At 45.6% G+C, this 24,032-nt stretch overlaps 1 protein-coding gene across 2 annotated transcripts in view; it reads left to right on the top strand.

Moving 5' to 3' along the window:
• Positions 1-24,032, top strand: part of FAF1 (Fas associated factor 1) — a 1,861,897-nt gene that overhangs the window by 484,228 nt on the left and 1,353,637 nt on the right. The gene's annotated exons all lie outside the window — the stretch shown is intronic.

Here is a 24,032-nt window from a genome sequence, read left to right as displayed (position 1 = left end):
AGTCGTCCACCACCTTCAAATGACGGCAGACCTCCTGCACGAGCTGGGGTTTTCCATCAATGTGCCGAAATCACACCTGTGTCCCTCTCAAAAGCTCCTTTTCATCGGAGCGGTTCTTGACTCGGCGCAGTTTCGGGTTTATCCTCCGGAACGGCGGGTCCAGGATATACAGGCTTTGATTCCCATCTTTCAGCCGTTATCCCGGGTTTCGGTCAGGTTGACGCTGCGGCTGCTGGGACTGATGGCTTCCTGCATCCATCTGGTGCATCACGCCCAGTGGCGGATGCGGGCTCTGCAGTGGGACCTGAAGTTTCAGTGGGCCCAGCATCAGGGCAACTTGTCCGACCATGTCCTGATCTCGGAGGGCACTGTGAGACAACTGCAGTGGTGGCTTACGGACCGCGATTGGGTCACTCTCCCTTCCCCAACCGGAGCACGTTGTTGTGACGGACGCGTCCCTCCAGGGCTGGGGAGGCCACTTAGGAGAGGCGGAGATCAGAGGCATCTGGTCTCCGGTGGAGTCCCGGCTCCATATAAACTTGTTGGAGCTACGGGCGATTCGTCTGGCACTGAAGGCATTCCTCCCCTTTGTCAACGGGAGTGTAGTGCAGGTGTTCACGGACAACACCACCACCATGTGGTACTGCAACAAACAGGGCGGGGTGAGGTCGTGGACCCTTTACCAGGAGGCTCTGCGCCTCTGGCAATGGCTGGAACGTCAGGGCGTGACTCTGACGGTTCAACACCTGGCAGGTTCTCTGAACGCCAGGGTGGACGAACTCAGCCGTCGGTGCTCGATGGATCACGAATGGCGTCTGAACTCGGACGTGGCGCAAGGCCTCTTTCTGCAATGGGGAGAGACTTGGTTAGATCTATTCCCCACAGAAGAGAACGCGCAATGTCATCAGTTCTGCGCGTTGGAGTTTCCAAGACGGCACTCGCACGGCGACGCCTTTCGGCGCGAGTGGAGTTGCGGTCTGTTATACGCCTTTCCGCCTATACCACTTCTGCCCAGAGTGCTGAAGAAGATCAACGTGTCGGCTGAATGTGGACCTAATAAACATCCTTCCAAAAGGAATATAGATACAAAGATTTGCTTTTGCTTACTACTTGACTGTTATAACTCCATAGAGATACAATTTCTTAATTACGTTGTTAATGTGGTTGCGAGAGCATTGCTTTCTTTAAGTTGTGAAAGTCTTGTGATTTTCTTATGAACGGTTAAGGGCTTCCCCGTTCGCTCCTCACGCACCACGCCCATTCACTTTTCCAACAGAACCTTTAACGTTGACTCTAGGCAGAGCGCCCCAACTTTCTGAATTTCTTAAAAACCCTTCACAGCCTCTTCTGCTGAAGAAGATCAGGCGCGACCGGGCCCAAGCCATCCTTGTGGCTCCGGACTGGGCTCGAAGGTACTGGTATCCCGAGCTACTCAGCATGTCAGTCGGTCCCCCGATCCGCCTGCCCCTTCAGGAGGACCTTCTGTCGCAGCAGCAGGGGACGGTCCTCCACCCGAACCTGTCCAGCCTCCACCTCCATGCGTGGAGATTGAGCGGCGACAGTTGAGGCCATTTGACTTGCCTCCTGAAGTCTGTGATGTGATTCTGGCAGCCAGGCGTTCCTCCACGAAATCGGTATACGCCTGTCGGTGGAACAAGTTTGTGGCATGGTGCACAGCAAAGGCTGTGGATCCACTCTCTGCCCCTCTTTCTGAGGTTCTTCTCTTCCTTCTTTCTCTTGCCGAGCAGGGCTCTGCTCTGGGCACTATCAAGGGCTACCTTTCTGCCCTTTCGGCCTTTCTGAGGCTGCCTGATCAACCTTCTTTGTTCAAGTCCCCCATTGTAACAAGATTCTTGAAGGGCATCACACACATGTATCCACCTGTTCCGTTTGTGATGCCTCAGTGGGACTTGAACCTGGTTCTAACCTTCCTGATGTGTGCTCCCTTTGAGCCCCTTCATTCCTGTCCTCTCCGTCTCCTGACTTTAAAGACGGCTTTCCTGGTTGCCATCACCTCTGCCAGGAGAGTGAGTGAGCTCCAGGCTCTTTCTGTCAAACCTCCTTTCCTGTCCATTCATCCTGACAAGGTGGTTTTGAGAACTAGACCTTCTTTCCTGGCCAAAGTTGTCTCTGCTTTTCACATCGGGCAGTCCATCACCCTCCCTTCCTTCTTCCCGCCTCCGCATCCTTCAAAGGATGAAGAGCGACTCCATCGTCTGGACCCAAAACGTGCGCTCTCATTTTATATGGATCGCACACGTCAGTTCCGGGTGGATGACCAACTGTTTGTTGGCTACGTGGGTGCGAAGAAGGGACGGGCAGTACATAAACGGACCATCTCTCGGTGGGTTGTTCTGTGCATCAAAGCGTGCTACTCTTTGGCTCGGAAGGAGCCTCCTGTTGGGCTGAGGGCCCATTCCACTCGGGCCACGGCGGCAACTACTGCCCTGGGCCGGGGAGTCCCCTTGCAGGACATTTGCCAGGTGGCTACCTGGGCCTCGCTGCACACCTTTGCGAGGCACTACTGCCTGGACAGCCAAGTCCGGAGGGAGGGCTTCTTTGGCCGCTCTGTCCTCCAGGACTTTCTGGTGTAGGATTGTATTGGTTCGCAGACCCACCACCGGGGTTGGTATTGCTGGGGTATCTATTCTAAGGTAAGGAATCTAATACTAACCTGTTTCTTTCAGATGAACAAGTTACTTACCTTCGGTAACCATATATCTGTAAGAAACAGTAGTTAGTATTAGATTCCTTACCGCCCCACCCATCCTCCCCGTTCTGCGAACTGATACCTAGGGTTAAGGACATCACTTTCAGGGCCCTAGTTTCAAATTGGCACCAGTGTTGGTTCTCACATGGCTCTGCTTGTTCTGGTGCGGAAATGCTGTGTGCAAAGAACTGACGTCAGCGCGCGGAGGCGGCGTCTATATACTCCAGCGACGTCATCACGGACGCGGAGCCGCAGGGGACGCCTGCAGACGACGCCTACCGATGCGCAGGGGTACTGCTACGCAAAAGTTTCCGGATCCAGACTGACGCCTGGGGATATTCTAAGGTAAGGAATCTAATACTAACTACTGTTTCTTACAAACATATCGTTACCGAAGGTAAGTAACTTGTTCTACAGGACAGAAACTACTCCTTCTGTTAATGAGAGTTCTGATTCAATCAGCAATGGCGTATTTGTAAGTGATACCCTTCCGACAGCCTTCACTCCGGGGACTTTGGCAGCTATTTTACTAGGTCTGAAGGAGGATATAGGGAAACGGTTCACCATATCAGAGGCAAATCAGACGGCCATTCAGGCTTCCAGTGACGCTCTGGCTCGGAAGGTCGAGGAGGTCTCACTAAGGACCGATGTATTGGAAGCGGAGCTCCCTAAGATCAAAGAAGCGATCACTGCCTCTACAGATCCCATGAACAAGCTGGTTCAGCAAAATCGAGAAATGAAGGATGATCTTGAGAGACTTGAAAATCACTCAAGGAATAATAATTCAAAATTCCTGATTGTGCCCGAAGATCTTGAGGGGAACGACATTAAGGCATTTATTGTTGCAGTCCTTAAAACAACAATCTTAAAGGACTCTACCGATGTCGACCAAGATCTATTGACTGATATTCAGAGAGTCCATCGGACCCATACAGAAGGAATCCAGCGAAGGAGCGTCCTAAGAAGATCCTAGTTAATTTTTTGAGATATGCCATCAAAGAGAGGATTCTGTCCATGGCCCTTAAAGCTGGTTCAATAAGATCAACCTCCTTCTCTAGTTCATTCGCCTTTACGATGCATTCAGACGTCTCCCATATAACTGCAACAAAACAATGGGAGATGGGCAAGAGACTGGCGACCTTGAATTCATTGGGGGCTCGTGCCCAGCTCAGATTCCCCGCATTACTCCGCGTAATGTGGAACAACCATATGCATAACACCCGTCACATTGAGGAAGCGGACAATCTGATTGAAAAGATCAGGGGGAGCAGTAAGGGGGGAGTGGAGAGGCAATGCAGGTTGTAGTTAGTAGGTAGGGATAAGATGAATATGAGGTAGTCTGTTATAACAGTGAGGTTACAGCACTAAGTTTAGTATGACACATACATATTACCTTCCCTCTCACTTTTAACACTATCATTATTTGCTATGCAGTATTCACTGCCGATAAAGCAAGCAAAGTTCTTTTTTTCTCTTATTATGTATGCACCTTTTTTTTCTATTTAAATCCCTACACGATCGGTGGGGGGGGGTGGGTTCCGTCTAGTAGCGTAATGCTCAGGAAGAAAAGGAGGGTTCCCCAGGGAGGAAGGGGGGGATGGAATAGAGGGAGGAAGGGTGTGGGGGCGGGGGTGGTAGGGGAGAAAAGAAAAAAGAGAGTCTTCACTTTACAATAGTCTAAAGGAGTTTTCATTTCAATAGATGGGCACACCAGGGGTTGCAGGGGAGGAGATTAACAGATGATAGATAATAACATCCCATGTATCTCCTGGAATGTTAATGGGCTTCGTTGCCCATGGAGACGCGGGTTAAATTTAAAATACCTGGAGCAGTCTCCGGCTAAAGTAATCCTTCTCCAGGAGACCCATTTGAGTCATACCGAGGCTAAGGAGCTCTTTGGGAGTATTAGATGGGTAGGTGCATTTTGTTGTTCCGGATAGTCGGCGGTAAACAAAGGAGTTGTCATTTTGATCAAAGCCGGAAGTGGAGGAATCATAAAGTCGAGCTTAACGGACCAATCAGGAAGATGGGTCTTGGCAGGAGTAGATTTTAGTGGAAGGGAATTAATCATTGTATCATATTATGGGCCCAATACAGATGACCCCTCTTGTCTACTGAAAGTACAGTCCAATCTAGTTGAGGTCACTACCCCGTTAGTCATAGGGGGGATTTTAGTAAAAAGCATGGCCATGCCTCAAGACTGGATTATATCCTCGTAGATAGATTATGTTTAGACATCTTAGTAGAGATAGAAATACTGCCAAGTATCCTATCTGACCATGGCTAGGAGAGCAGCAATTCCTAGGTGGACCTTAAAAGGGGCAGTTTTGAATAATCAGGATAGTCACCCTGGTGGCCACCTCTACTGTTAATTATTTTTCCGACAATATGGGCTCAGCCCCACCTGAAGTAGTTTGGGATGCTTATAAGGCCCATATTCAAGGTCAGTTTAATAGTCTGATCTGTTCTAACAATAGGGAAGATAAAATGAAGTTTAAAACCTTAGAGGATAAAATCTTAACTTTGGAGAACTTAAGGCTGAAATCCCATGTAGATAATATACCACAAATCTTGGTAGACTTAGAACGTCTCCGTTCAGAATATCGAGGGTTGCTGGACCTGAAAGTCAGGTCACAGTGGGCCACGTATTCCATGGAGAACTAAGAGTACGGAGAAAGAGCAGTGGCAATCCTGGCCAGTAAGATCAGAGCAGATCGGGTCAAAAATAATATTGATAGATTAATCATTGATGATCAGGGCACTGTGTCTTGTAAACAGGAGGACATGGAAAAATGTCTTCTCTCTATGTTCTCTGAACTATATAACGAAGAACAGTCTCCAAGTTCTACAAATACACTTCGGTGGTTGGAGAGTAAGGCTTTATCTAGATTGACTAACGAAGGCCGTGATATCCTCAATAGACCATTTACAGAGGAAGAAGTCAGACTTCACATAAAAAAGATAAAAAAACAATAAAGCGGCCGGTCCTGATGCCCTCCCTGGGGCATAGCTTGGAGTGTAAGGTTCCGCCATAATGGAAGGAGTCCACAATTGTCCTTATATTAAAGTCAGGGAAAGATCCTCTTAAGGCAGACTCCCTAAGGCCAATCTCCCTGCTAAATGCGGATTATAAGATCTTCACTAGCATATTGGCAGGGAGATTGGCTAAATTGGTTCCTTTACTCATCACTTCTGACCAGAAGGGCTTTATGCCTGGTAGATTCATCCATGAGCTGACTTCACAGCTGATTGGCAGTATTGATTTGGCAGTGGCACGGTCGGAGCCCTTGGCAGTGGCGGCATACGATGCTGCGAATGCCTTCGACCGTATTAACTGGGGATTTCTGTGGGATGTCCTGGACATCATGGGGTTTGGGACAATTTTTACTCATGCATTGAGAAGTTGCTATGAGGGTGACTCAGCTGCTATTTTGCTGAACGGACTATTGACATCACGTTTCAGCATCAGGAGGGGGACTAGGCAGGGGTGTCCCATCTCTCGCCCCTCTTGTTCAACCTCTACATCGAGCCTCTGGCGCAGGCGTTCAGGTTGTACAATGGGATAACACCGTTCAAGGTAAATGACTATAGCTGTAAACTTGCGTTATACGCAGATGACTTGATGGTTTATACAAGTAATCCGGTCGATGTATTTCCCAGAGTGGAGTAGATAATGACTGACTTTGGCCAGTATTCTGGCTATCAGATTAACACCTTAAAAACTGAAACAATGTGCTGGGGGGATTAACAACTGGGAAAGAGCACAAAGTATTCAGTTTAGATATCTGGGTGTATTAATAACATCAGATTTAAATAGTATACCCCAGATTAACATAAAGCGGGTGGCCAAGGACATTGACCAGTTGTTTCTGAGATGGCGGAACCTCCCCTTGACGATCTATGGCAGAGTTAATCTGGTCAAGATGGTTATTTTGCCCAAATTAACATATCTATTCAATACGATACCCCTGATTTTTCCCGATGAAATGCTGAGAAGAATTCAGGGAAAAATCGCAAGTTTTGTCTGGGCCAATAAAAATTCCAGGTTATTGTGGAAAAAACTGAAAAGTAGGCTGTTAAAGGGGGGTCTTGCCCTCCCGGATGTTCTTTGGTATGCTTTTGCCTTTCAGCTAAAGAACATCCGTAGCCTTCTCTCTAACCCAGATGATTCCAACTGGGGGCAGATTCTGGGGATTATGGCTCACCAGGAACGGCGCGGGCCCGGTTCACTGTATATGTTTGGGGCCCCAAGGTTCTATAAGAAGGTCCGCCTCAAAGTTTTGAAACTTGCTCTCTTAGTTTGGAGTAGAGTAAAGGCAAGATGGGGCATAAAATATTATTCTGAGCTTGCTCCAGTCTGGGAATCTCCTGGTCTTTAAAGTCAGAAAAAAGGTTTCTGTTTCCAGATACCTGAGAGCCTAGCTAGAGGAAAGGACAGCCACTGCTCAATGTGGTTGGCTGTTGGAAGTAGTGTCTAATGTGTAACAAAGGAAAAATTGTTCCTTTTTTAGGTGTCCCCTCACTCACCGGGGTTGCCCCACGGTGACATGCTTCATCATTGGGGCCATCCCAGTCCTCTACGGGCTGGGGCGTGCTACGACTTGCGGAGTTACGTAGGAGCACTTAAATGGACTATGTGTGGTGCATGTGTATTTGTGGGGAGTGGACTATGTGATGAAATTAAAAGTTACCTGCCCAGTAGGTTACTAATAAACTTTATTCTGGCCTCTAGGTGGTAGTATTAAAAACGGGGTAGGGAGATAGGCTATCCTAAACTTAATGTGTCCAGATGTTCCTATCAACTCCTAAGTCGACATGTTTCGTGCATACCCCAAGCACTTCTTCGGGACTACACAGGGACCAGCCCTGTGTTCGCCACTCCTTACTCTATCAATGAGATATTTGTAAAAAGGTTTTTAAACTGCAGCAAACTCTATTAAGTGCATGCATTTATACCTACGTATTTTGTTCCCAAAAACACGTGGTTCCTGAAAGATAGAAAACAACTTTAAAATTCAAGGGGTGGTTGGCCCCATTAGTTATCACACACAGTTTCTTCCAGAAGTGATGTATTCTGTGAATATTAAACGCGAACTCATTGGCCGTGTTTTCATGCACAAAAAACGTGATGGATTTCGTGCATATTTCGAACGTGGTTTTTAACATAACACCTATCATAGTGTCACACCCATACATTCAACAATCATACACACTCATACATACTTTCTTTTGAGACCTAACTGGGCCCCATGGAGTCGGAGGGGTATCGGTATCCTCGCAACTCTAATGAGAGAGAAATGGAGTTGTTAAGTTCCCCAGCGCTGTTCGCTCCTTAGGCAGTGTCTCCGTTTAGAAAACGGCATTCCTTCGTGCTCTATTCTACTTACTTGTGCTCCGGTTACCTCCTGTTTTCAGGCACCTACTGTTTCTCCCTCCGGTCCGGATGTTATCGGACTGGAGGTTCCGAGTGGTTTAAATGCTGAAGGCAATCGCGGTAGTCCCGCGTTGTCGAGGGAAACGCCCTTAGCGTAAGCTAGAGCGTGTGTTACTCCGCCCGTCTGCGTGGCGGCCATCTTAGGAGTGTCGGTCTTCGTAGATAGTCGGGTTTAGGTGTCTAACACGACTAATACAGCAGTTTGACACTTCTGAAATATTTTATGGTGCTCTACAAAGTGCTAACTATATTATAAGGGTTTTGAACCGCCAATTTCAAAAAAATGAAAATGAAGTTCGTAAATTGAACTGATTACTCCGGTTTGATAACGCCACCCTTCCTAAAGGTATGGAGTGTCACCAAAGTCGTATGGTCAGTTTTAGCTGGAAAAAAACAGTATTTCAGAGGGATCTTAGCTTACAGTGGTGGATCATTCATTCATTGGTTGTGCAGTTTTCGCCCAAAGGTAGTTGATACTATATACATGCGACTTCGCGAATTCCACATCTGCTGGGTCTGATATTAAAATGTTTACATATATTTCTTATGTAAACTGTCCCCAGGGAATGTCATCATTCAATCCCACGATATGGGAGCGGAGCTTGAAAACCCAGCGTTGCTCCTTTTCCAACAGTTTCTTTTCCATGTCAGCATGGGGAGGTTGTGTTTCCAGCACCACCCAGCGCATATCGTTGGGTGTGTGTGCCTTTTCCAAAAAGTGTGTTGTCATTTTGGTGTTTGAATGTTTACACCTAAAGTTACTGCGATGTTCAACCATTCTGGTGTTGACCTTTCTGGTTGTCATTCCAATATAATGTAAATTGCACACACATGTAATCATGTAGACAACTCCTGATGTATTGCAGTTCGAAAACTGTCTTAACTCCCATTTGTAAACTTGTAAACTTGCCGATTTATAGAGCGCGAATTGTTGCCCGGAGGCGTCCAAGCGCTAGGATAACCAGAGTCTACTAAAGGCGTGGGGGGGAAGGCAGGCAGTTAATGAATTGATGCAAACAAAAAGGTCTTTAGTTGCTTGCGGAATTCAGTGAGGTTCGGGTTCGCTCTAAGATTGAGTGGAAGGGTATTCCAGGTCTTGGACGCGTTGTATGTAAACGTCCTTCCGCCAGATCTGGATCTTTTTATTCTTGGTACCACTGCCGAGAAAGTCTGGCTGGAACGAAGACTTCGGTTTGGGGTGTAATGGGTGACCAGGTCGCGAGTGATACTGGGTCCTGTGTCCCAGAAGGCTTGATGGGCTATGCATAGTGTTTTGAACAGTACTCTCTGCCGGATCGGAAGCCAATGAAGGCTAATCAGTCCGGCCCTCACTGAGTGTCTGCGGGGAATTTTAAGCAATAAGCGTGCTGCGCAGTTCTGTACAATCTGCAGCCTGCGTAGGGTATATTCTGGTGCGCCAAGATAGAGTGCATTATTAAAGTCAAGGCGTGATTGAATAAGACCTTGAATAGCCACCTGCTTGGCTTCCATGGGAAGGAGGGGAAATATTTTATTTAACACCCTCATGATGCCAAAACAGGTGGCTGAGAGTTTTGTGGCTTGGACATTGAAGGATAGCGAATTGTCCAGCCACACGCCAAGGCTTTTGATGTTATTTTTGGGGGTTGGGGGAGGGCCTAGACATGGGGGCCACAGAGAGGGAGAAAGGGACAGATCTGCTGGGCCTAGGAGCATCAGCTCTGTTTTGTCCCCGTTCAACTTCAGGGATGATGACGACATCCAGTTCCTCACCTCCTCCAGGCATTCTCTAAGCCCGCCTGGCGAAGTTCGATTTGCCTCCTCCGCCAGTGAGACCACTAGCTGCGTGTCGTCCGCATAGGAGATGATCTTAACTCCGAATGGGCGGACGACATCGGCCAGGGGTCTCATGTACAGATTAAAAAGCGCAGGGCTTAGGGAGGAGCCCTGTGGAACACCGCACTTTAGGGGTCTGCTAGAGGATACGGATTCGCCATCAAAGACCCTGAAGGATCTATTCTCCAAAAAAGATTTGAACCAAGCCCGGGCATTATCCTTGATCCCCGCACAGGACAGGCGGTTCAGTAGGGTGTCATGGCTGACCGTGTCAAATGCCGCGCTTAGATCAAGGAGGATCACTGCCACTGATCCTCCTTGATCTAGGATTTTTCTAGTTTCCTCGGTGACCATGAGGAGGGCGGTCTCAGTCCCGTGTTTTGGTCTGAAACCCGTCTGAGTGGGGTCTAGTATGTGATGGTCTTCCAAAAAGTTCACCAACTGTTGGTTAATATATTTTTCCAGGACCTTGCTCACCCATGGGAGCAGGGAGATGGGGCGATAGTTGGCTAGGTCAGACGGGTCCAAATTGGGCTTCTTAATCAATGACCTGACCATGGCTTGCTTCCAGACAGTTGGCACAGTGCTGGAGGAGATGGAAGCGTTTAGTACCTCCATGATGACGGGCAGGGTAATCCGGGATGCTGCCATTTCAGGCCTGTATTACAAATCACCTGTTTGGTGGGTTCTGTCAGGTGGCACACGCTGCAGTTGGAACATGGATGGTGTCCAGCTGGCAGGGGTTGCAGACGTCGGACTGGGCCTTCCATAGATTTGGGGCGTGTGTGCACCATTAAGTCCTTCAGGTTTTTCCCTTTCCGATGGCTGAACATCGGTTGGGTGATGTTAAGACCCCCACTGTTCAGAGTTCTCCAATGTTTTTTCACGATTTTTGTCACCTGTTGTGAGGCTACTGTATATGTAGTAATGCAGATGGGCCTTCTCTCCGATGGATTTGTCGGCGGTTCCTTGGGTTTAGACTCCAACAATGCATCCCTGTGGTTATTGGATGCCCTTTTCTTGGCTTTCTGAACAATCTTTTTTGGGTACTGTCTCTGATATAGTTTATCGCATAATTCCTTGGCCTGCTTTTCATAGTCACATTTTTCTGAACAGTTCCTTCTTAGTCTCAGGAACTGCCCAAAAGGCAGGTTTTCACGGAGTTGGCGTGGATGGAAGCTCTCAAAACTGAGTAGACAATTTCTAGACGTTGGCTTGAAATGTGTCGTAGTTGTCAGTGTCCCTTTCTCCGCTTTGATGTTTAGGTCTAGGAAGACTAGCTGTTCACGGCTCATTGTAGAGGTGAACTTGAGGAAAGGGTCCTGGAGATTCAGCCAGTTTAGGAACACATCTGCCTCCTGCTCTGTTCCATTCCAGATGAGAATAACGTCATCTATGTAATGTTTCCATATCTGGATTTTGGTAGCATGGGGGTTGTCTGTATTTAGGATCTTTTTGGTCTCTAGCCAGTGCACATACAAACCCGCCACGCTCGGCGCGAAAGTGCTTCCCATGCTGGTTCCATGGGTCTGTTTGTATATAGTTTCCTGGAAAAGAAAGAAGTTCTCGGTGAGGGCAAGGCGGCAGCATTCCAGCACTACATGCCTAGGTGTTTTGTAATCCCATTGGCTTTCGAATAGAATGTCCTCTAGGATCTGTAGGGTCTCTCTGTGAGGTAAGCTTGTATACAGGCTCTCTACGTCGAGACCTATCCGAATCTGTGTCATCGGGTCAAAAGGTAGGTCTTTAAGGAGGCACAGCACTGATTTTGTGTCCTGTAGATATGTTACTGTCTTCTGTACCAATGGTCTTAAGTAAGCGTCCGCAAACTTAGACAAAGGCTCAAGTATTGATCCTATACCTGAGACGATAGGTCTCCCAGGTGGTTTTTCCAACCTTTTGTGGATTTTGGGGATAGTATAGAAGTACGGAGTCCTGGGATGTTTGTTCTCCAGGAAATCTGCCTCCTTTCTAGTTAGCCAGTCGTTGACCAGACATTCTTCCACCATCCCAGCTATCTCAATCCTCAGACGTTCCGTAGGGTCTGCCCTCAGTACTTCATAATTCCTTTGGTCTGCCAGTAATCTCAGGCACTCCGTCTCATAGTCTTCTGAGTTTTGTATAACAATTGCCCCGCCTTTGTCGGCTGGCTTTATTGTTATTGTTGCATCGTTGGCTAGTTGAGTTATTGCTTCCTTTTCAGCTCTACTGGTATTATGAAACGTGTTCAAATCCCTGGTATCCAGATCCATTACATCTTTCAAAACAAAAGCTATTTACCCTCTAACTCCCTTAGTTCTTTTCCAGTCTCCTGGTCTCCCATTATGCCTCAAGGATAGTTTGTCCATTTCCATTAGGAGAGCAGGAATAACAGTCTGGTCAGACCTGGTAACATCAGAAGGGGCTCTTCCCTGTGAGGTATTGCGGCTAAGGATTGGGGACTCCTTTTCTAGATTCAAATATATCCAACTCTGCTCCTGGTTCTCCGCTGAGAAGGTGAACATCGGCGGTAACTGGGACATTGAATCAGCCCTCCAAACTCCTGGATATAGGAAAAGGGAAGATGGCTATTGGTATAGAAGAATGTTTGAGGTGGAGGAAGGCCAGGCACCCTCGTTACATCTTGTCTGGAATTCATCCACCTTAGAGGCCGCTTCAGGTGTATTATTTGAAACATCTCTTCAATGCCTGTACAGATATGTTAAGTCCGCCTCTCTTAAGAAAAATCATTTCTTTGCTTTAAGTAGGCTCTACTACACTCCAAAAAAAGCAAAGTTTGTCACACCACCACCTTGTTGCCCCAGATGTGGAATAGCAGAGGCTGACAAAGTTCTTTTGGCTTATTGGTGGGTTTAGGGAGACACAGGTGGCTTTATTTTTTAACCTTATTCTTATTGCTCGCAGAGAGATCTGCAAGATATGGAAGGACTCAAGCCCCCCCCCCTTATATGAGAATTGGCTCAGAGCGGCACTGAGAGTTGCACGATTGGAATCTGGTATAACACATAATGTAAATATCACGGTGTGGGAACCTCTGATAGAGTGGGGAAAAGAAATGAGGATGGTCTAAAACCCCAAGGGTCTTATGATTACACCATGCCCTGAACAATGGGGCAGGCCGGGCCGGCCCTAGGCATAAGCAAAAAACTTCAGCCAGGGGCACCCAGGATAGAATGAGGGTTGCTAGTGTTTATTTGCATTTGTCAACGCTGAAATGAGGACTAAAAAAAAAACAAAAAAAAAAGAAGCAGTATAAGAGACTAAAGAAGTAGACTTAGAAGCAAAGAAAACATAAAGTGAAGAACAGACGTATATACAAAACAGTGAAGAACATACATAGACATTAATGAGGCACACACATGCATATAAGAGAGAACAGAGAAGAGAGAGGTACACCCATTTTGAAAGGATATCATAAAAAGTAACAGGAATAGTAACAACATAAACTACAAGGCGCATAAGAACTTCTATTTAGGTAATTAAGATAAAAAGCTATAATACAGTCTAAGCATTTTCAAGTTGATGAATCATGTGTATCCATTGCAAAAGGAGAATGGTTATCAAGAAAAGCTTAAGGTGAGGAGGAGCCAAGCCAGCAACCGCGATGGCCGCCTGACTCCTCGGCTCCGCCGACCCGTCTTCTTTCTTCCCGAAGCGCGCCGGATCCTGATGCCCATCCTGCTTGGAAGTGGGCGCTTCGGAACCGCGCTGGTCTCCCGACTCGGATGAAGTGCTCCCTGTCGACCGGCTTGCAGCGACACCGGAGCTCCGTCCTCGTCCTGTCCCTCCGTGGCGTGCGAGGGTCCGGGTCTTTGTTCCTCAGCGCCCTGCCCCTGGACTCGGCAACAACGACAGCCTGCAGCGGGAGGGATCGGCGGCTGGCGAGACACTGTTGCAATACTCGATACAGCTTGCCGACCGACCCTCCGCGCCTCTATGCCTCCTTGTTCGTTCTTGAAACTGTAGCGAGCGCCACGTTGTATCCTTTGCCCGGCTCGAGATCGGCGCTGGGCGAGTCCTCGATCCTTGGCGCTGCGGTAGACGCCATCTTCTTGAGACATTGTATCTTAGCTCGTAGCTCCTGAGACCTGCATGGGTCGTTTCCATTGTGTGAGCAGTTTCTGGCAGCATCTGGACAGCTGGGGTTCGCCCTGTAGCGTTGACCCATCCTAACTGCGCCACCTCATAGCATCATTAGCTTCATCATCGGGATGGACTCAGGCGGACGCCCCAGCGGACGGCAACATGGCGGCGCCCTCCGGGGACGTGACTCTGCTGTCGAGAAACCCATTTTGCCTGCCGATGTTTTACATGCCCTATGCGACCTGAGATCACTCATTAGAGCGAGCGCACGTGGCCTGAGTGACCGGCTGGATGCTGTACCGCCTGGAGAACCTTCGAACGTTAGCGCTGCCTGCTACCCCTCGCCAGCCCAGCTGCACCCGGTGATTGGTAGTGTTGTCCCGAGCGCCCTGCCATATGTAGCGACGTGGAACCCCCCGGCTGAATCGGCTGTCGTGCCCCCCACCCTGGATGTGCTGGGGCGTGTGGCAGTGGATCCTGCCCTTTGGCTGGAGACTTTGTGTGGGTCGACCTGCCTTGTGCCCACCTGGGGGCCCCCCGGGGTACCACCCTGTTCTGCCGGAGGATTGCTGCACTGGCCCTGGCTGGTCGGCCTTCAAGTACTGTTGCTGGGGTTCTATTCTGATTGCATAGCTTCTGACTGTTTGGCGCTGCGTGGGACAAATTTCTCTGTGGGGTTTTTGACTCGGTGGTGGTCTTTACATCTGCGCTCCTCGCTCAAGATGGCCGCTACCCGCCCGGACTTCACTGATGGGCTGGATCGGCGGGGACAAGGCTGACATTGTCTCTATGGTTTCCGAATGGTTGGATGCTGCTATGGCTGACGGAACACTAGCATAGTTGGACTGATGTATGCTGCTACACCTTGCTCGCTCGCCTTTTTCATGATGTCTACCATGAGGCTAGACTATGCCGCTGCTTCACATTGCAGGGGTCAGGGCTGATGCTGTCTCCTGTTATGCACGGTCTGTCTTTGCTCGCACTGCTGGGATACTTATGGACTGCCGGGGATAGTGAATATGGGTATTGTATTGGTCGCGGGGCCCGGGATCGGGCGGCTGGAATTATATGGTGGTGGTCTCGGGAATTTCTGCTGGTCCTCGGTGATTTCTTAAGGGTAATGGATGCATCGACGGATGGGGACTATGTTGTGACTGTTCTTTGTCTGATTTATTCGTATACTGGATGTGTTTTTCCCCACCTGCACTTTTGTTTGCTACTACTCTTACGCAGTTGGTATTTTAAGTGAGGGATGGTTATAGGACCGGTGGTGACCGAGATTACGTGGAATCTAGCTCCTCCCTGTCCTCTCTGAGAGTTGGAGGGTGGGATGGCTCTTCTCACTCTCAATACTCTCTTTCCCACTTGGGGGTTTCTTGGGGCGACAGGCATGCCTATGGGGGGGGGGGTGGGCCGTGGCCTTCCGCTGGTATGCAGGGTGGGGGGATGGGATGTGTTTTATGTTTTCTCTTTGTTTCTATGGCCCTCTTTCTTTTTCTTCTTTTCCTCTGTTTCCCTTTTCTATTTCTCTTCGCTTCCTTTGGGGTCGGGGTTCAGTCTTCTTGGGGAGTTTCTTGTATCCTCTCATCATGTGACTAATCGGTTGATCCAGGTTCTCATACGGTGGTCATTTGTTTTTCTGTCACATGCCTTTCTCTAACACGTCTATTTTCGGATGCTCCTCAAATGATAATAGCTATCCTGGTCACTGATTGGCTTCTACTCGCTTTGTCCTGTAGTTTTAGAATCGTGCTCGACAAAACTATAAAATTAAACCTTTTTATATCCTTATGCTATTGTTCCATATTACATGCATTACCCTTTGCTCATAGACTGCTCTAATGGCGTTCTGCTCCGTTGATTCTGCTTTATCCTTTTCCCATGTGTCATAGCGGCCGGCCCTGAGGGGTTGTGGGCAGACGCTGTGTATTGTGTATTTTACTAATAAAGGTTTTAAAAAAAAAAAAAAAAAAAAAAAAAAAAAGAAAAGCTTAAGGTGTTATACTCTCCATTAACCGCATCGCTGCTGCGGTGATTTTTGCGCTGTGCGGCATTTTTTAAATTACCGCGATACATGACGAGCTCAGCTCGTCATCCGCACACGTCACCCGTGGCTGATGACGAGCTGAGCTCGTCATCAGCATCGAAGGGGTTAACAGCTTGCCTTCGGGGAAAGCCGCAGGACTGGACGGTATACCGGTCGAATTTTATGTAAAATTTTACAAACCACTTAAAGCAATACTCACGGCTCTTATGATTCAAGTATTCATAACGGGAAAACCACCAAAATCTTGGTCAAAGGCAAAAATAGTAATCTTCCCCCCAAAAAACAAGGATCCAACTGAACTCTGATCATACCGCCCCATAACTCTGATTAACTGCGATTCAAAAATCTATTCTAAGACGTTAGCCACCCGATTAGCCCCGATCATCCATAAAATCGTATCGGTACGACAACATGGATTTGTCCCCGGTCGCTCAACTACAGATCACATACAAAGGGTGATTACACTCTTCGATATAACAGAAGTCACAGGAGACCCTATGGCACTTATATTATTGGATGCAGAAAAAGCATTCAATAGGGTCTCCTGGCAATATCTTTGGACAGCCATGACAAAGAGTGGAATCGGAGATCAATTCATCAATGCTATTCAGAGTTTATATTATAAACCAGAAGCCGTTGTGATGATAAATGGCGGAATGACGGGTAAGATCAAAATAACTAGGGGAACCAGACGAGGATGTCCATGCTCACCCTTATTATTTGCAATATTCATCGATCCCTTTATCAGTAAATTAGAATGTAATCAAAATATCTCACCAATAAAAACACCGAACGGAAATACTAAAATATTAGCTTACACCGATGACATCGCGATCACCACAAGCAATCCATATGTAACAATAAAGCTGTTGGAAGAAGAGGCCTTACGTTTTGGAGAAATCTCTGGATATAAATTAAATGAAAATAAAACTCAGATAATAATCAACAAAAATATCAACTTAAGCGATGAAAGAATAGTTGGAAATACTACATATCTCGGCGTTAATATTACCTCTAATTTGGATGAACTTGTTAAAATCAACATAGATCCCCTTCTAAAACAATCATCGGACAGCCTGAGCAGACTAAACAATTTACATTTAACTCTTATAGGGAGATGCAATGTAATTAAAATGATTTATTTACCGAAATTTTTATATTTTTTTCGCACCATATGTTTAAATTTTGATCCACTAATATTCAAACAAATCGATACGCTTTTTTCTCGATTCATATGGGGATATCAAAAAACACGCTGAGCATATAAGCACATCTCACTTCTAAGAATGAGAGTGGGTCTTGCAGCCCCAAATCTTAAAATATATTGGTGGGCTTCATTGATGAGTTACAGCAAAGGCTTACTCATGTCGGATGATTCTCCGATTACTGAAGGGGACGTCCCTTCTCCGTGCAGACTTATTCTGGGAGCAGAAACTGGTGATCATTTGTGGCGACTAACATACGATAATCACTTCAAAAAAGTCCGATTTAAAACACTGTTAGGTATTTACAACGCTTGGTCTAACATCCGTAAAATACTAGGAATTGGCAGATACTCTCATTACACTAGTCTCATCCGAAATCATAACCTCCCAGGAATATTTCAGGATACGTGCACGATCAGATGGATCAATACTGGGATTACACAGTTGGGGGTATTTTTTTCACCATTGGCCATTAAATCTTTTGAGGAACTAAAGATGGAATTTGGGCTTGAACATAGGGATTTTTTTTAAATACCTCCAAATTAGAGACTTCATAATAAAAAAAGGGGGAGGCAGGGCCGAGTTTCATAAAGTCCCGATTATAGAAGCTATTATAGGCAAGACTCCTATCAAAATAGGAGATATTTATAAAACTTTAATCTCATTGCTACCAGATGATCTGGATAGACCTAGTCTCAAATGGCAAAATAAACTAAATATCACTATAGACGGCGTACAATCAGCATTTCAATTCTCTCAAACATCACTAATATCTACGAAATTACAGGCTCAATAATATAAGACTTTCTTTCAACTATATTACACACCATCTCAGATTGCCAAATGGAGTATGGGTAAAGGTACGAATTGTCCAAAATGTGCTACACATGCGCCGATATAGTACACATATTTGCCACATGCCATTCACTAACTATTATCAGATCAGAAATTTCTAAATTTCTTTCTGAAATTTTTCAAAGTCCAGTCGTTATCACGACAACAGAAATAATGTTGGGATTAGAACAAGGTCTAAGATCCAGGGAAACACAGGGCCTGATATCCATATCTATGGCCATCTTTAGGATCTGTCTGGCAACTGGATGGCTGGATCCAACTCCTCCACTATTCCAACAGTGGCGATCAAGACTACTAGCTAGTTATAGCCTAGAAATAGCTATATACAGGAGGAAGGGGACACACAAGAAAAAAAGGGGTCTCGAAATATGGGGCCCCCTAATTAATTGGCTGCAAAATAACGAATAATGATAGGCAGTAAGTAACTTATAAGTCATGTGAAACTAACATGACTTAATAACATGCAAACGAATGGATGAACGAGGATGGAAATAGAGAATAAATATCTCTAACTTTTATAATTTATTTATCTAATAATCTAGCTACTTTTCTTTTCTTCTCCTCTCCCTTTTGTCTATGACAATGTGCTAGTATGTCCTTCATTATATGTTATCATATTTAGTAAGAACTAGTGAAATAAGTGTATATATTTATGTTTTTGTAATGGAATTCTTGACCAAAAAAGTTTATAAGCTGGCTGGGCATGGGTGGGGAGGGACAAAGGGTGGGAAGGGACTAAACTCAAAATGTACTGAATAAAGAGCTGTTTAAAAAAAAAAGGTAAACAAGACGGAAACGCCTGAGGTGGAGAAACACATACTTATTGTGGTAACATAAATTAACTTTAAAAAAAAACAAAAAAGAGAAAAAAATATTTAAAAAAAAAGGAATAGCAGAGGCTGACGATATTCATGTATTTTCCGATTGTTCTAGCTTAGGCCTCTTTTGGGCTAATGTGGAGAGGGCAATGGAGGGCATTTATAAGGTTAAAGTTACTTTGAACACAGAGTTTTTTTGGCTTATTTGTGGGTTTAGGGAGACACAGGTGGCTTTATTTTTTAACCTTATTCTTATTGCTCGCAGAGAGATCTGCAAGATATGGAAGGACTCAAGCCCCCCCCCTCCCCCCCCCCTCCCTTATATGAGAATTGGCTCAGAACTGCACTGAGAGTTGCACGATTGGAATCTGGTATAACACATAATGTAAATATCACGGTGTGGGAACCTCTGATAGAGTGGGGAAAAGAAATGAGGCTGGTCTAAAGCCCCAAGGGTCTTATGATTACACCATGCCCTGAACAATGGGGCAGGCCGGGCCGGCCCTAGGCATAAGCAAAAAACTTCAGCCAGGGGCACCCAGGATAGAATGAGGGTTGCTAGTGTTTATTTGCATTTGTCAACTGTGAAATGAGGACTCAAAAAAAGAAGCAGTATAAGAGACTAAAGAAGTAGCCTTAGAAACAAAGAAAACAAAGTGAAGAACAGACGTATATACAAAACAGTGAAGAACATACATAGACATTAATGAGGCACACACATGCATATAAGAGAGAACAGAGAAGAGAGAGGTACACCCATTTGGAAAGGATATCATAAAAAGTAACAGGAATAGTAACAACATAAACTACAAGGCGCATAAGAACTTCTATTTAGGTAATTAAGATAAAAAGCTAGAATACAGTCTAAGCATTTTCAAGTTGAAGAATCATGTGTATCCATTGCAAGAGGAGAATGGTTATCAAGAAAAGCTTAAGGTCTTCTGGAAGGTGAAAGGATTTGGAAATGTTGTCTTTCCAGATACGCATGTTGGTTGGATCGAAGAGTCCATATTTGAAGCCAGAGTTTTTCAGTCGTGGTTACAAAGCTGCAAAATTGCGTCGTATGGCAACAGTCTCCTTAGCAAAATCTTGATGAAAGAAGATTTTAGTGCCATTAACCAGAGGAGAAGGAATTTCTTGAGCCGCTTTCCGGATAAGGAGGAGATGGTGATGGCGAAGAACCTTAAAAATGACTTGCCGAGGTTTAGTTTAGCCTGGTTTATGATGAGATGGAATACGATGTGCTTTATTAATCTCAAATTTTTCTGAAAACTTCAAGCTTAATAAATTAGGCAGGAGGTTCTCAAGGTAGCGTCTGCAGACATGCTCTTCTAGATCTTCAGGCAAATTAAAAATAGGCAAGTTATATTGCCTAGTTCTATTCTCTAACTCAAGCAGTCTAGTACTGATGTAAGAGATTTTTGTAACCAGGGGTATTAGCTCATCAATTTTTGTTATAACGTCATTTAATTTCTTCCCATTATCTGCAACCTTCATTGAAAGACTAGCAATATCTTTACATATATCTTTACATATATTTTTAATTTCCATGGTATTTGATCTAACAGCCTACAATTCCTCCAGAATAGTAATAAGGGAGGGTTCCGATGTATCAACCATTTTTGACTTAACTGGCAGAGGAGAAACAATCTGTTTGTTTATTTGTTGAAGAATTGCTTTCCATACTCAGAGAAATTGAATAAATACAGGCAGAAATGGGAAATAAAATAGAAATGCAGATAAATATGCCAAACCAGTGCAGCAGCTAAAACAAGCAGTGGGAGGATACCAAGGCCAAAGCTGTGCCCTCTCCAGATACGAACTCCGCCTCCCTGACAGGAACTTTGGAGCCAAGCTGAGGGAAGCATCTGTGAAGGAGAACCGGCAGCCAGAAGAGTCCAGAAGTGGTCCGTGCCACTAAAAACCTGCAAAAAGTACTTCCTTATGGGCAGGTAAGGATTCCTAATGGGAATTGAATTATTCCTGTGAATTCGGCATTTAAAACCTTGCAGCCGGAGCTTCAGCGGCGAGCTGCCATCTTGGATCGTGCACTCGCGTGAACTAAGAGGCAAGTCATATGTACCGTATATGTGGGCTCGATTCCTATTATACATGGAGCAAACGTTTAGCGTTTTTAAATCAAAAAAAGTTTTTTTGTACAGCAAAAATGCTGAGCTCTCATAGCTGAAGGTGCTCTTATATCTGATAATGAAGAAAAAGGCGGCTTCATAGCATAAAATATTTATGGGTCAAGTGCATTACAACTGGGGCGAGTAGATTATTCAGATTACAAGTCCTACAGGTCTAGTAACGTTTTTATGATTTTTCGAGTCCTGTATTAGTAACACAATAATGGTATTGCCTATGGAAACATGATCCTAACTGTAACTGCCTAGTGACAACCACCACTGGATTCTTGATATTTATATAAGTATATATATTCACTGGAAAAAAAACAAAGGTTACAGGGACATTATAGTGAGGTTCAGATTTTACACACACAAAACCATAGAAATTCAGCAGTTGTAGTTGCCTGAGCTAACTAAAACATATGCCCCCCACAATGTACTGCTTATGACCTCACATATTAAGTCAGAGTTGGCCATCATTTCGTCTCGGCATATTAGTGAGTTACAGGGTTGCGTTCCCAACACCTTTTGTCATCCTTCTTTCCAGAAAAGTTTACTTTTTGAACAAAAAACTTTCCCTGTGGGTCTGTCTGCCAAGTTCTGTCCTCCGTCTCATCTAGCCAAGTAGGAAGAGTAGATTCTGCATCCCTGCAGAGAGCTAAACGCATATATAGACAGGTCCAAGGATTTCCAGCCTGCCTATCACCTCTTTGTTGGATATGTGGGCAATAAAAAGGAAGAGTTGTCCAGAAGAGGTGTCAATCGAGCTGGATTGTGTTTTGCATTTAGATCTGTAATGTCCTTGATGAAAAAAAACGCAACATGGTATCAGAGCTCACTGTTCTAGAGAGAAGATCTCTATTGTTTAGTTGTGTTGTGCAGCTGCCTTGTCGGGCGCCAGGACGCTCCTTAGCTGGAGCATCTGTGCGCCAAATAAAAAAAAACATAACATAACATAACATAACTTGGGTATTGTTCATAGGAATTCCCATCCTGGATACGCGTGCAGTGATATGGGCATTAATTTGCAAGTTCGTCAAGTATTGGTGCTTGGATTGGGATGGGATGGTCATTTGGCTCGTTCCGTGATTCAGAACTCTCTTCCTTGACTATTTTTTAAGACCCACCACCTTGAAGGGGCATTTCTATGGTATGTATTCAATATATGAGGACGCTGCAGGCAGTTAGAAGTAGCCATAAGAATAACAAGTTACTTAACTTACTCACCACGATTGAAACCTGTGCTCATGGGATCTAACAGAGGTCTCTGGAAGGGGGTACATTATTACACTGAGCGACCAGACCTGACATGCTGTTTATGCAGTTTCTATGTCCATATTATCCACAGGGTGGGCAACTTCGGGAGCAGGCCCATCTACATCCTCCTGCACAAGGTCATGGTAGGGGCCACATGTTTCATTCTCTGCTGAAGCCTCCAGGAGAGGAATATGTTGCCCTCCATCATCTCCTGCCCAGCTGACCTCCATGTTCCTGGACCATATTTTGCCACTGCATTTTTCCCAGAAGTAGAGAAAGTTCTAGAGGCTGTGCATGTTGCCATTTTGAAATTAAGCGGTTTCAGGGTTGTGTGGACCTGTTGCATGATGCGCTGTGGGCAGTTGCATGATGTTTTGCACACAATTGTCTGATGTGGGGCCAAATTGCATTTGCCTTTGGCCATGCTGGGGACTGGTGCAAGATACTGTGTGGCTTCTTGAACGACGCCATTGCATAGTGCCTTGCAGCTATTAAACAATACTGTAAAGGTACATGCCCAGTGCTATGTTGACGGAGGAATTATGCTGTGTGGCATTTTCATTATGGCATGATTAACGGTGGTGATATTCTTTTGATATATCATGGGATTTATTTTTACCACTTTTTGTGCTGTTTGCAACGGATGTTCAAGTATTTCTATGCAGCCTATTTCAAGACTATGGATTTTTTCTAATTTTCATGAGTGGTTCGACTGGTAATTTCTGATTGATTCCGGTAATTGGCCATGAGGCTTTATTTTGCTGCATGTGGTACTTTTATGGGGGACTGAGATGATAAGAATTTCTCTTTCCTCCTTTTTTCATTGGTAGAAAAATGAGAAAAGTATGTTTACATGTAGTAACTTCATATGTGATGTATATTTAGCTCTGGCCAGGACTGCTTTTAGTTTTTCGGTGACCTTATGTCAGCATAACAAACTGCATATAACATATGGAAAGTGACTTTGGGTCAGCCTTCTTTAGCCATTGACTTGTTCGCATGAGCCCCTTGAGGCATTGTCTTGCACGTTTGGCACGAGGCCGTTGTGCTTTGTAGATGTTGACATTTTCACTTTGCATTGCATTGGTAACCGCAAAACCTTCTTTTCAGACTTTGTAGTTAATGAGCTTCAAAGGAGCGTGTAGTTGGATCGTCGAAAGGGCAACTTCTTTTTTTCGTGTTAGCATCAAGTTGGGAATAGGCTGCCAGAAGCAGCAACATAGAGCGGAGGTAAAAACTTAGGCATGAACCAGATAGGTGCAAACAAGTTGACCGGAGAGCCTTTTGTGGTTGGGAACATGTGTGAAAGCCAATCACAGCAGCGGGTCTTACCAGTCAAAATGCACATCTCGGCATCTGCTCCAGTGGAGTCAGTCCCACTGCGCCAGAAATCATTTATTAGCCTTCACTCCCTGCTGAGCCCAGGCCTGCCTCATCAGGTGCACATGCACAAATGGTTCCTCCTTGCCATATCCTGCTGCCACTCCTGATTGGCCCTTCAGATCACCTGCTGCTCCTTTAAGCCTCTTGCTCTCCTCTCATCCTTGTGATATCGAATTGTTGCCCATGCTCCCTGCTTCCCACCTCCTGCTCCTCCCCTCTTGGCTTCAGATCCCATCTCCCCCACTATTCGTTCCTGCCTGCTATTTCTCCCACGTTCCTCCAGTTCTGCCTCCAGA

The sequence above is a fragment of the Lissotriton vulgaris genome, chromosome 1_1 (assembly GCF_964263255.1).
Source record: "Lissotriton vulgaris chromosome 1_1, aLisVul1.2, whole genome shotgun sequence".
NCBI lineage: Eukaryota > Metazoa > Chordata > Amphibia > Caudata > Salamandridae > Lissotriton > Lissotriton vulgaris.
The sequence above is the reverse complement of the archived record's forward strand: the minus strand, read 5'-3'. Positions and strand labels throughout refer to the sequence as shown.